Below are 11,454 nucleotides of genomic sequence, written 5' to 3'. Positions count from 1 at the left end.
ACTTGCGCTAGGTTGCTATTTATCGCGATGTAAACGGATGTATATCAATTGTCCACATCACTAATTAGTTAATTAAAAATAATATAATCTTATTGGTGAAGCAGTGAAAAATTACTAGAAATAACAGGCCGATGTGAGTGGTGCAATTGAACTGTGTGCAAATGCGCCACTCCCGTCGTAAATCGTCCCTGATTTGGCATCCCTGCCGTAAACGTTGTCGGTTGTTGGTTGTCTAATTATTATATCAATATATAGTATCAACATGAAAATTTAAGTTAAACAAAGCGCTTTTAACTTAATGACTAAATGCTCTTATATCGAATTACTTAATTTTCCTAATTTTTTTTAAATTACTATTTTACCAGCCTTAAAAAATTACCGATAATTAATTAATTTACCGTAATTTACCGGGTAAGTTATTGTCAAATTGGGTTAGTTTCATCTCTAGTGGCATTCTAAGGGGACTGTTTTAAATAACGAATTAAATGTCCCATGCGCAAAGTGTAATTAAGATGTATATCACTATACATCTGCGATTCTTTTCTGAACAGATTGGGCTCGACCTGACCTGGATCTGGGCCAAGTGTGTTAGGTATTGGGGTAGTTGGACGGTGCCATTGGTTTCGTGAATAATTTCCCGCGTCGTTAAGCTCAACCTAAAAGGAGAGCAGTGACTTGTTAAATTTTCATTCTTCGCCGCGCCCGGAATATTCCTTGATGTTTATTGTTCATCATCGACGGTACAATTTTTCTCGTAACAACAAAAGTCCCGGACTGCTTGACAAAATGCTCGTTGGGCAAATCCTCTGTCGAGTCTTCTAATCCGGGTGCCTTGTCTTATTAACCATCGCTCCTGTGTTTCCCAACTTCTGTTCGGCTCAATGGAATCCGTTTCGTCGATCCTTTCGCTCTCGTTAAGACGATCCCTTTCTGTTCGATCAGCTTTCATCCTCAATGGACTCCTTCGGCACGTTATACTAAACTATAAGAAGACGTATGGCTAAAAGAGAGTATTCGGACGGATAATTCGGTATCCTTTTAAACTTTTCACCATTAAGGTAAATGTATCAGTTAGTAAACATGACCCAGTTATGATGAGATGACAAAAATTGTAAATATTAATCTTTTAATATGTACAATTCTAAATAACTTCGACTTACATTATTGACTCAATAATTTAATAAACTTAATAATTTAATGAACATTAACATATGAATGCGAATTGATTTATCCACATGATTTACAGTTCAAATTACGACGAATATGTAAATTCACATGATCTAATATTCAATTTTAATATTTAATGCCGTATTTAACGGTAATTATTGTATATATTTTAGTCTTATTATCATTAATGTATTTACTGAAGAGGATCTAAATCAAAAGAATCGAAACGTCTACTTCAATTATTATATACAATAAAATGTAATTAATAACATCCAGCATCGGCTCTCAAAGGCTTTTTATTTCTTATCAATTAAATACCTTTTTTTTATAAACAATGAATTTATTTACAGTTATATCGTTAAAAGTGTGATATTTAAACTTGCGTCATTTTATCCAATAATTGGGTCATGTCCGCTAACTGTCTATTAACAGGTATATATTTATCTTATATGCCGCGTGACGAAATTTTCCAATCGGGCGTGCACTTTGTACTTTCTCTTCAAAAATTAACTTTCTTCTCTCGTAAGTCCACGTCACAAATACAATTTTCCCGCGCCATGTATTTCCGCTTTCGCGCGGGCATGTGAATAAATCATACACAAGGATAAACGGCTGGGGAAACACGCACGGAGAGTTCCCCTCAAAATAGGAATTTAATGGGTATATACAACGCGCGAAAGAAATATTGAGCCGCAGGGAGAGAGAAACGAGAGAGGAAGTGAGAAAGACGGAGATGGGCAATGGAGCGGCGCGTGCGGATGTGTACCCGGCGAGATTCATTTTCCGTATCGATTCGGTTTTCAGTGTTGCGTCTGGCTGGCAGCATCGGCCCGTGTAACAGGACATATTTATATAGTTAGACGCGAGCGATAGAGTGGCACGAGATATAGATAAACAGAATCGACAAGGCTATATAAGAGAGGAGAAACTCTTTAGATGAGTCTCCTCCCGGTCTCCTTTCAGGAGGGTAGCGAAAGATGGGGTGATTGTGCTAATGCAATATAGGCGACAGTGTAAACGGGAGGCAAGTACACGGTCCACGATGACGTGGCCTGGTATACTTTGGGTGGGAGAGAAAGGAAGGAAAACGATAATGTATACGAGGATAGAATGGAGCAGAACATCCTCTCGGGTCGATGACCTGAGAGACCTAAATACACCCGCGAGAAAGTTGCGCCGAAAACAGCAGCCGCGAACGAGGGGCGTAATACCAATCTATATTTTTTGCTCCACACGAAAAAAATTCTATTTGCTGAAGTATCTAAAAATTCAGTTAGATCTGAATATAATTTTGTTGGATTATTAAAATAATTACGTGGGATATTCACATATTCTCTAAAATCTTTAGAGTGGAATTTAAAGAGTGAAATCTCACTTAAAAAAATTGACAATTGAGCCATTTTTTTCTCTACACTGACTCAATTGTTACTCTTTATCATTCTTTAGAATTAGATTCCACTACAAAGACTTTAGAGAGTAATCATGATGAAAAATGCTGCAAAAAGTTTTGACATTTTAGCAACCAATTTGAACGTCCTATATAATTATTTGATAGTTCAGTAAGATTATTTTCAGATCTGTATCTTATCCCAGATAACACAATCCATTTAAACTTCAAAAAGTATTCGCCTTTTTACGTTTTCTGTGAATTAGCGTAATCCGTTTGAAATGAACTCTAAAAGAAATAAAAAATATATACAAATATATTTATATACATACATATATATATATTACATATTACTTTTAATAAAAATGATAAATAATTTGCACAAAAACTAAAGTATGATTAATGCAAAATTAAAAATAGAAAAAGATTTTCGAATCTGAAAAAAGTTCACAATTGGTGACATAAAAATAAAATCTTTTCGATCTCTCAGTAATATTTTCGAAATAGAAATGGGACAAAACGAATCCATTTCGTAAGTCGGGAATCAAAAAATAAATCTCTTTGGACTCTCTGGCTATCTGGGTAACTAAATTTTCCGTATATATGATCAAAGTGGTCCTGGTCTCTTTTTTCAATTCATTTCCTATTGTAATATCGATAAACCGAAACGTATATTTCATGTTATAACGAAATAACATGCTTATGAGAAAATAATAATAAAGGTGTCATAAACATTGATTACATTGGAATACGATGAAACTCTTGGAATCAAGTATATCGAGAAATACATAAACGAGAAAATTATCGCTGTATCATTCGGATCCCTTCGAGTATCAATCGCGGAGGCTTCTATTAACAACCAGAAGTGATTGTTCAATCGATCCCACGTGTGACCTGATAGGACAGTGTTTATCGCGCGAATGTACAAGTTCGGGTGGGTTGCATTTGATCAAATTGACACATGTTAAGAATAGCATGACATTTGGACACCACAACTTGCCCCAGAATTTGTCTATAAACGGTTACACCGCGAGTTAAATGCAGCATCGAACACGAGGATCGTTCCTGTACTTCAATGTCGGAGTATAAATAGCTTTATAACTGTCAAGTTAAATTTCGTCAATGGAAGTGGATAACAGGATATTGTTAATAGTTTCTCGATTAAACCTGGTTGAGCCTTACTTTTTTTGCCTTACTTTTTGTCGGATCGAATGCTAATTTTGTCTGTCGAAATTTCAAACGCTTCATGAAATTGTTAAAGAAAAATCTACTTCTTTTTCTTCGACGTTCCTTGCCAAAAAGATTGGCGACTGAAGGACGGCACGAGGGATCTGGGACATCTTTGTACAGTGTTCCCAGATCTCATTTAGCACTTCCGACCATGCCTGAGAGAACTTACAAAGGCATTTCAGAAAAAGAGAGAAAGAAAAACAGTGTAGTATGTGCGTGTGTGTATGTGTGAACGTGCGCTGGAATATTCGTTGCACGAGTGGAGATAAATTTTTAACGAGCGTCCAGCCACGATAAGGGGTTGCAATAATAGCACGTGCAGGCATGCAGGTAATATCCGTGATGCACCCTCGGCCATTTTAATGGCCATTAGCGAAGTTGAGCCCGAAGCCCGGGGTCGTGGCATGCTATTCGCCGCTGGGACATAACCCGGGCAAGTTTCTCGTAAAATTTTACAATGTTCTACCGAAACGATTCACACGAGATGTTTACGTGTGTGTGCGTATATATATATATATGTACACTATGTGGGTACATATAGGATAACTTGGTGTTACCATTTCTCTCGAATTATTCTTCGCTTGTTCTAAGTATTGCCGAGTGACTGGAAAGGAAATTTGATGGTTTCGAACTGAGCGACGTGCTCCAGTTACTCGAGATGAAGTTTTGATCTCATGCATTCATCACCGGAGTGACCGGAGTCACCGAGTCGACAGCTTCGGGTCGGCCACCCTACATCATCCCATGGATCCACGTTGACGTACAACGTTCGCTGCGTCAGCAATACGTTCTCATTTTCTTTTATTGCCCTGGGACTTTTTTTGGATTTTTGCGAAAATCCACGAGAATATCTGGCTCGTTACTCATATTATCGTTTATATTACGCATTTGCCAGTAAATCAGGATCTCCCACGTAGATCAGGCATTATTCGAGCGAGATTGCGTCGCAAAATTGCCTCGCCGTGGGTGTGTCAAAATAGCCTCTTTTTATGTGTTATTCCTTATCGTAATGTCGCTCTTTAACTCCTTCTCTCCGAATCGAGAGTTCTGCAACGGAGAACGGGTGGAAATTTTTTAAGTACGCTATCAATTTAATCTTCTCATCTATTGTACTTGGGACGTTGACGTTTTTATTTCCTATCCTTTATAATAATTATTATAGTTATTATTTTATTGCAATTTATGACATAACCAAGTTGCGCGGACTGTACGATAAAAAGATATATAAGAAGTAAATCAAGTAAATGTATTACACAATTGAAGTTATGGAATCTGCGACATTTATTTTCTATTGATTATAATAATAATAATTATTATTTTGCAATTTATGACATAACTAAGTTATAGATTGAAAAATAAAAAGAAATATAAGAAATAAATGTAGTACAAGCAAATCAATTAGATCTTTCAGCTATTAAATCTATGACATAACGTATATTTTTTATCAATAATAACAATGGTTATTATTATTTTATTATAATTTATCACATAACGAAGTTACAAATTGAAAATCAAGAAGAAATATAAAAGATAAATGTAGTACATGGTGAAACATTAACTGCTGCTACGAAAACCCTGTACCAGAAATACAAATTAGATACAATTATGATGAGTAAAAAATTATTGGGGAAAGAATAAATTTAGTCACGCCATAATTGCCTAATAATTTAAGTTAAGTTTATCGCAAACTTTCGAAACGCAGATGTGGCTGAAGGATACGTCTACGTGATTTCTCGCTATATCCTCGATCGAAACATTGGTCGATATCTTTAGAATTTTCGCTCTGCTTCACAAACTTTACTAACTTCACGTCTCTCGCAGAATTATAGAATATTAAACACAGCGGGGGATACAATGGGGTGTACAGGGAGACGGACAAGCGTCATTACCGTCGTAACGACTCGCTGCAATCAGCCATTTAAGAATCGAGTTTACGCATCCGTCTTTCGCGAGGTAAAACGGACGAAGATGGATGCGGTTGTTACATAAAAGATCCGAGAACGGTGTCATTTACGATTGGCTCGGCTATTTTTATCACTGTAATACAATTTTAAAAAGATTGCCATCCTACAGAATTCTTAGCTTCGAGCAGGTATCCGCGTACGTTTATATAGTTACACATCTAGTCTATTTTCCTTTTATTATTTATCCACCGCTCTGAGAGATAATTTTAGCGATCTCTCAGTAATTCCCTGACTTCTACTTTCTCGTGCACAGAGGAAGTGCATTTAGCTTTGAAATGTGCAGAATAAGCCAAACACTTGAGATGCCGTAGTAGATCTTCTCGTTGACGGGAGATAAAGAGGACGCAGGACGAGGTAGTTGAAAGGTACTGCTATCATGTTACGAGATAAGTAATGTCTTCGTATACGTGACGCGTAATGCAATTAAGCGTACGTCGGAGTTGCATGTGCGTTGACGTACTTGATATAAAGGGCACTTTGCCCGGAGTCGCGAGTCCGCAAACAAATTAATGGCGATCTTAACAAAAAAGGATGGGAAAAACGCGGATAGAATTACCAGCTGTGTACTCTTTTAAGAGTACATGTATTCTTTTCGAGATCGTAAAGCTTCTGGTTATTAATTAAAATTTTATACTTATAAAATTATATTATAATCAAATCTATCAACAAAAATGATGCTTTTAGAAATTTTATATTATTAAATAGCTACATTTAATGTGTAATAATTATATCCTTCTTTCGCTTTCACATCATCATATTTTCTAAAGTGTATTTTCTATACGTATCACTCAGAAAAATATATACTGTACTCGAGTAATAATTACTTGTGTGTTTCAAGTATTTTAAAAGTTCGTATATCCTCAAATCAATCATAAGTTTATCATATGCATTAAATTTATTCAAAATAATTCTCAATCTTAATAAGTTTAATATTTTAATTGCGATTATTAAAATGAAATAAATTCAATTTACTAATATTATATAAAGTCTTTTCTTCGATCAATTTTATATAATATATTCGTCAAAAGAAAATAATTCTTGTTTTGAATATATAATAATAAACTTTTATAAAATTAATAAGTCTATTTTATGGTTATTAAGAAAACATTCTTTGTGTTAAAAATAACCGTTACTTTGAAGAAAAAAAAGTAAATTGAGTAATCACTTTTCTTAACAATAGAATGATATTTTTCTGTGTGCAGAGACTCTTTTCTTGTGATTTAACTACGATAACTTTAGCCTATCGTTGCGCGAGCGGGACATTTTTCTGATACGCTACAATTATTTTTACGGTTTTTACGTCCTTTACGGGGATATTTGCAGATCGCGTTTATTTTAAAACTTACGTATAACGTCGCAACTAATTTTCTACACGCGCGCGATAACGCGGGGCTTGGCGGAGCATCCTCATCGAACTTTTTTCCGTCGACGGTGAAAGGGCGAGGCAATAAAGTATAGCCTTTTCGATAAAGAAAGTGCGTCGTTATTTGTCTGTTCCCTTTGTAGGAAGTAAACTGCATTTACGATATACGGCGAGAGAATCGGCTTTATTGCCGCACATGAAACGTCTGCCGCACACACGTAGCCAGGAATCACTAACGAGTATACTGATTTAGATGCTCTTTGTGTTTAGAGAATGCCATTTTGGGAAAACTCTTAATTACGATATCGATCCGTCAGCCTCGTGCCACTCGGGCATTCAATTAAATTCTCCGACCTGAATGATACGACAGAGCTATTTAAATGTATCGCTCAGGCTTGTTCTTGAATTTGTGCGATGAGAGGCGATTTGCAAAATTATACTGCCAGTTGTCACACATTAATCTGCATCGATTGTCGCCGAGATAAAGTTTCGAGGATTTCTCACTCTCTCTTTTTCTCTCCCTCTCTGCTTCTCTCTGTACATAATACTTATTGTTAGATACATGATGTTAAATTCATAAAATCAAAATTATTTCAATTTAAATTAATTTTTTGTTATATCTATTATATAAATTCCCAACAATTACTACTCAATCGTTAATATAAATATCGGAGTTCGATTTTATTTAATTTCACAAATGTTAAATTTATTATTTATTAAATACTTCAATATGAATGTTGTTTATTTTTTAAATAAGTAATTCAACTGCAGAAACGGATATTGATTTACATTTTGACATATATGAAAGTTGAAAGTAACAAAATGTTATTTACGTTACTTCAAGAGTTATATCATTGCTCCTTTGACGTCTGACAGTGCATATGTTACAGTTCAATTCTTTGAACTGTACATTTCGAAATGTTTTATTTATAATATTGTATAATTATATTTTATTATATTGCATTATACCTTTTTAAGGAGATTCTCGCGCTTCTCTACTTCCTAGTCAATAGACAGTTTATTTATAATAATATGTAAAACAATTGAAATAAAAAGATTACAATATATCTTATGCTATTATATACATAATTATTATTAATTTTATATGTTACTAAATATTTACAAAATGACAAAATAAAAGTAAGATGTTTCATTTGATATATCGTCTATCTGACATATATATTCTTTTTTCATTGAAAAATATAAATTTCTTCTAAACTATACGGTGAGTTTAAACGAAACTTTACGAAAACGAATTTAAGTGTTTACTTTATAATGATTTTTAAATTGCTGTCTTATATCCAAGTGTATCAATTGAAAAGAGAATAACTATAGAATAAGATTATACTTTCAACTTGTAATATAAAATTCTATAAATTTAGAATCAAATATCTTCAAAATGGTACGATAAAAGTCAATGAAATTTTTTCTAGATATTGCTTATATTATTAACTTTTGTATTACATATATATTATAAACTTGTTATATATTTCATCAAATGCGAAAACCTCCTTAATGCATCGAAAACTTACAAATTCAACGTAGCGAACTACGCTCTTATATCGAGATTCTTGATGCTCGAGGATTATAGATACGTCTTAGTGCACGATAAATCCAGCTACCTATCTACTTCCCTCTTTCTCTTCCTCGCTTTCTTTTCCAGGTGTCTCCGTCTAGCCGTCCAGATATATTTTTACACTCGCATAAGGGAGCGTAAGGAGACTTGATGTCAGTCCGATGTATCTTAAATTAATAAATATAGACTCTTCTGGACTATGTGCACAGTGCATCGACGTGACGGACCACCTACATGCTCGCGTTTATTTATAGCGCTATGAAAAGCGCTATGCTCTCGAATGCGCGCATGAATGTTTATCGCACGTTTGAACGTGCGGCCGCAAAGTATAATCGGCAATTCGTCTCGGACGGAACCGCCTGGCGTTATGGCATTTGCTCGACGGTGGCGATTTCCCAAGCGATCATCAACCGACGTCGTCATATATTGACGTCAGAGTTTCGGAGCGCTTATTGTGTTTTGCAGAAAATTCTAATACATTTAATTTCACGTAAAACGTAACAGTGCGGCGAAGAGCAGCCATTTATAATGCCACGTCGAGAATGTCACGGAATAAATAAAGTATCGTCAAGGCCTTTTTTGCGTTACATGATTTCTTTCTGCGGAAAATCGGGGATGTCTGTATACTGAAGTGGGTTAAGTTTTAGTTTAGAATTTCGCTCGATTCCCGTTGTGAGTTTTAATTAATTTAAATTTTATATATGTACACAATAATGTTTTGTGTGTGTTTGTGCGCCCTCGATTTGTACCACCGTTGTTGCACTTTACTATGAATATTGCGAACGCGATGCAATTACCGTTGAAATATGATATCGCGTAACTGGGACGAGAGCTTCTTCTTACTCTACCTTCTTATTCTTATCTCAAACACTTGTCCCGAGACGTATATAATTCCGCGCGATCCATTATCGTGTACGTACATTGTCGTGCATAACTGAATACACGTGTACACGATGCGATACGTCGTTGATAGAGGAGAATACATGATGACGTCCGTCGATGACAAGTACTTTATACGTTTTTAAATACACAATGTGATCCAGAAAAATGAGATAGAAACGCACGCCGTGAAGCCATGAAACCTTGCACGGGAAAAAAAAATAGATTGGATGGTTAAGAAAAGCTACAGCTTGATGTACGAGTTTAACATTTATATGTACAACTAATATTGATTTAACTTTATTTATATAACTAATGTCCATTTCTACTAATGTAGATTAATTTTAATCTCAGTTCAACTCGCTCTTTAGCTTTTTCTAGTTCTAAAAATTAGAAAAAAATAAAGAGTAAGTTGATCTGAGACTAAAGTTAAGTTACAATGCACTATTGGTGCATTGTTAGAAATTTCTTAATGAATTTTTTAAGTTAACATGTATAACGGAAGCTTATGATCAAGCAGCCAATTGAAAAGTTTATGAATGATTTAACTGAAAACTAAATTATAGTAGTTTTAAATAATAATTGTATGCATTAAATTCACGTAAAATTTTATCAAAAGTACACTAAATTTTATGTATACAAATATACTTTTTAGTTGCAGAAAATTAAATGCATTAAATTTAATGTAATGTCATGAAATTAAATTTAACTTGTGTAATTTAAAAGTACATTAAATTTCATGATATTTTTAATAGTGTTGTAAAACAGGCTTAAGAAGATTTGATGATTCAAATTAATTTATCTATAAGCAATTAGTATATTAATTTAGCTAATTCTTTGCTGCAATGAAAATTATTAACCTTTAGAGGGCCGGACTGGCCACTGTAGTGACCAGCGGAAAACTCGTTGACTCCTCGTGACATAAACATTCAATGTATACATGAATTTATATATAAATACCGGCTCTCTAAAAGTTAATGTAATAAATTTTCTTCATTACAATAATAAAAGCATATCATCTTAGCTTGCACGTTTTATTAAAAGTTTTGATTTATCTATATATATATTGAATTGACTTTTGTAGAAAGTTATTTGCTGTATTAACAAATTTGCTGCGCTATATACAACATAATTATATGTAAATGCTAATTTCATTCAACTGTACAACTTTATAACTTATTTAATTAACATATAAAACTGTTCTACATTACGGCTGTGAATTTACTAAATTAATGAAGTTTTTAGTTGTTTTAATAAATCTTTTTTTTTTCTGTGTGAGTTTAATTCATAATAGGCTTTGCTTCGCTCATACCAGATCCATCTATTTTCGCGGAGGTTACCGTACGATGCCGTAATTTTGCACTAAGTTCTCTAGCTTACGGTGCGATTAATTAGATTTATGCACTGCTAGATTAATCTAACGGTTGATCACTTAAGCCACGAAATTATTTACGAAATTCTATTGGTGAGATACTAATTGGAGAGAAAGATGATCATTGTTATTAAAACTACTCTAATCAGCAAACGTGATTATATTGTTAACCTTTAATTGTATCTTACGTAATTGTAGGTTTCTCTAAAATCTGATGTAACTTAATAATGAGATAACAAGGTGCTTGTTTATCAGAAAATTTAAACATACATCATAAAGAATGGATTACGCAGAGTAAAGCGTGGGATTATCGATAATTATGCTCAGATTACCGGACTGTCTGTGGAAGAATATTCGTGCTTTGTTGTTAAAAGTCATTTTTTTTTTCAAAGATAGCCAAGTTAATTGGAAACTGGTCGGCGATAGATTAATTAATCGTGTACAATTGCTGTTCATCGACGTAATGCCAGTCGTTAAAAGAAATTGGTTTGCGAAAGGATTACGAACAAACGCTTT

The sequence above is a fragment of the Acromyrmex echinatior genome, chromosome 7 (genome assembly GCF_024713525.1).
Source record: "Acromyrmex echinatior isolate Ae372 chromosome 7, ASM2471352v2, whole genome shotgun sequence".
Lineage (NCBI taxonomy): Eukaryota > Metazoa > Arthropoda > Insecta > Hymenoptera > Formicidae > Acromyrmex > Acromyrmex echinatior.
The sequence above is the reverse complement of the archived record's forward strand: the minus strand, read 5'-3'. Positions refer to the sequence as shown.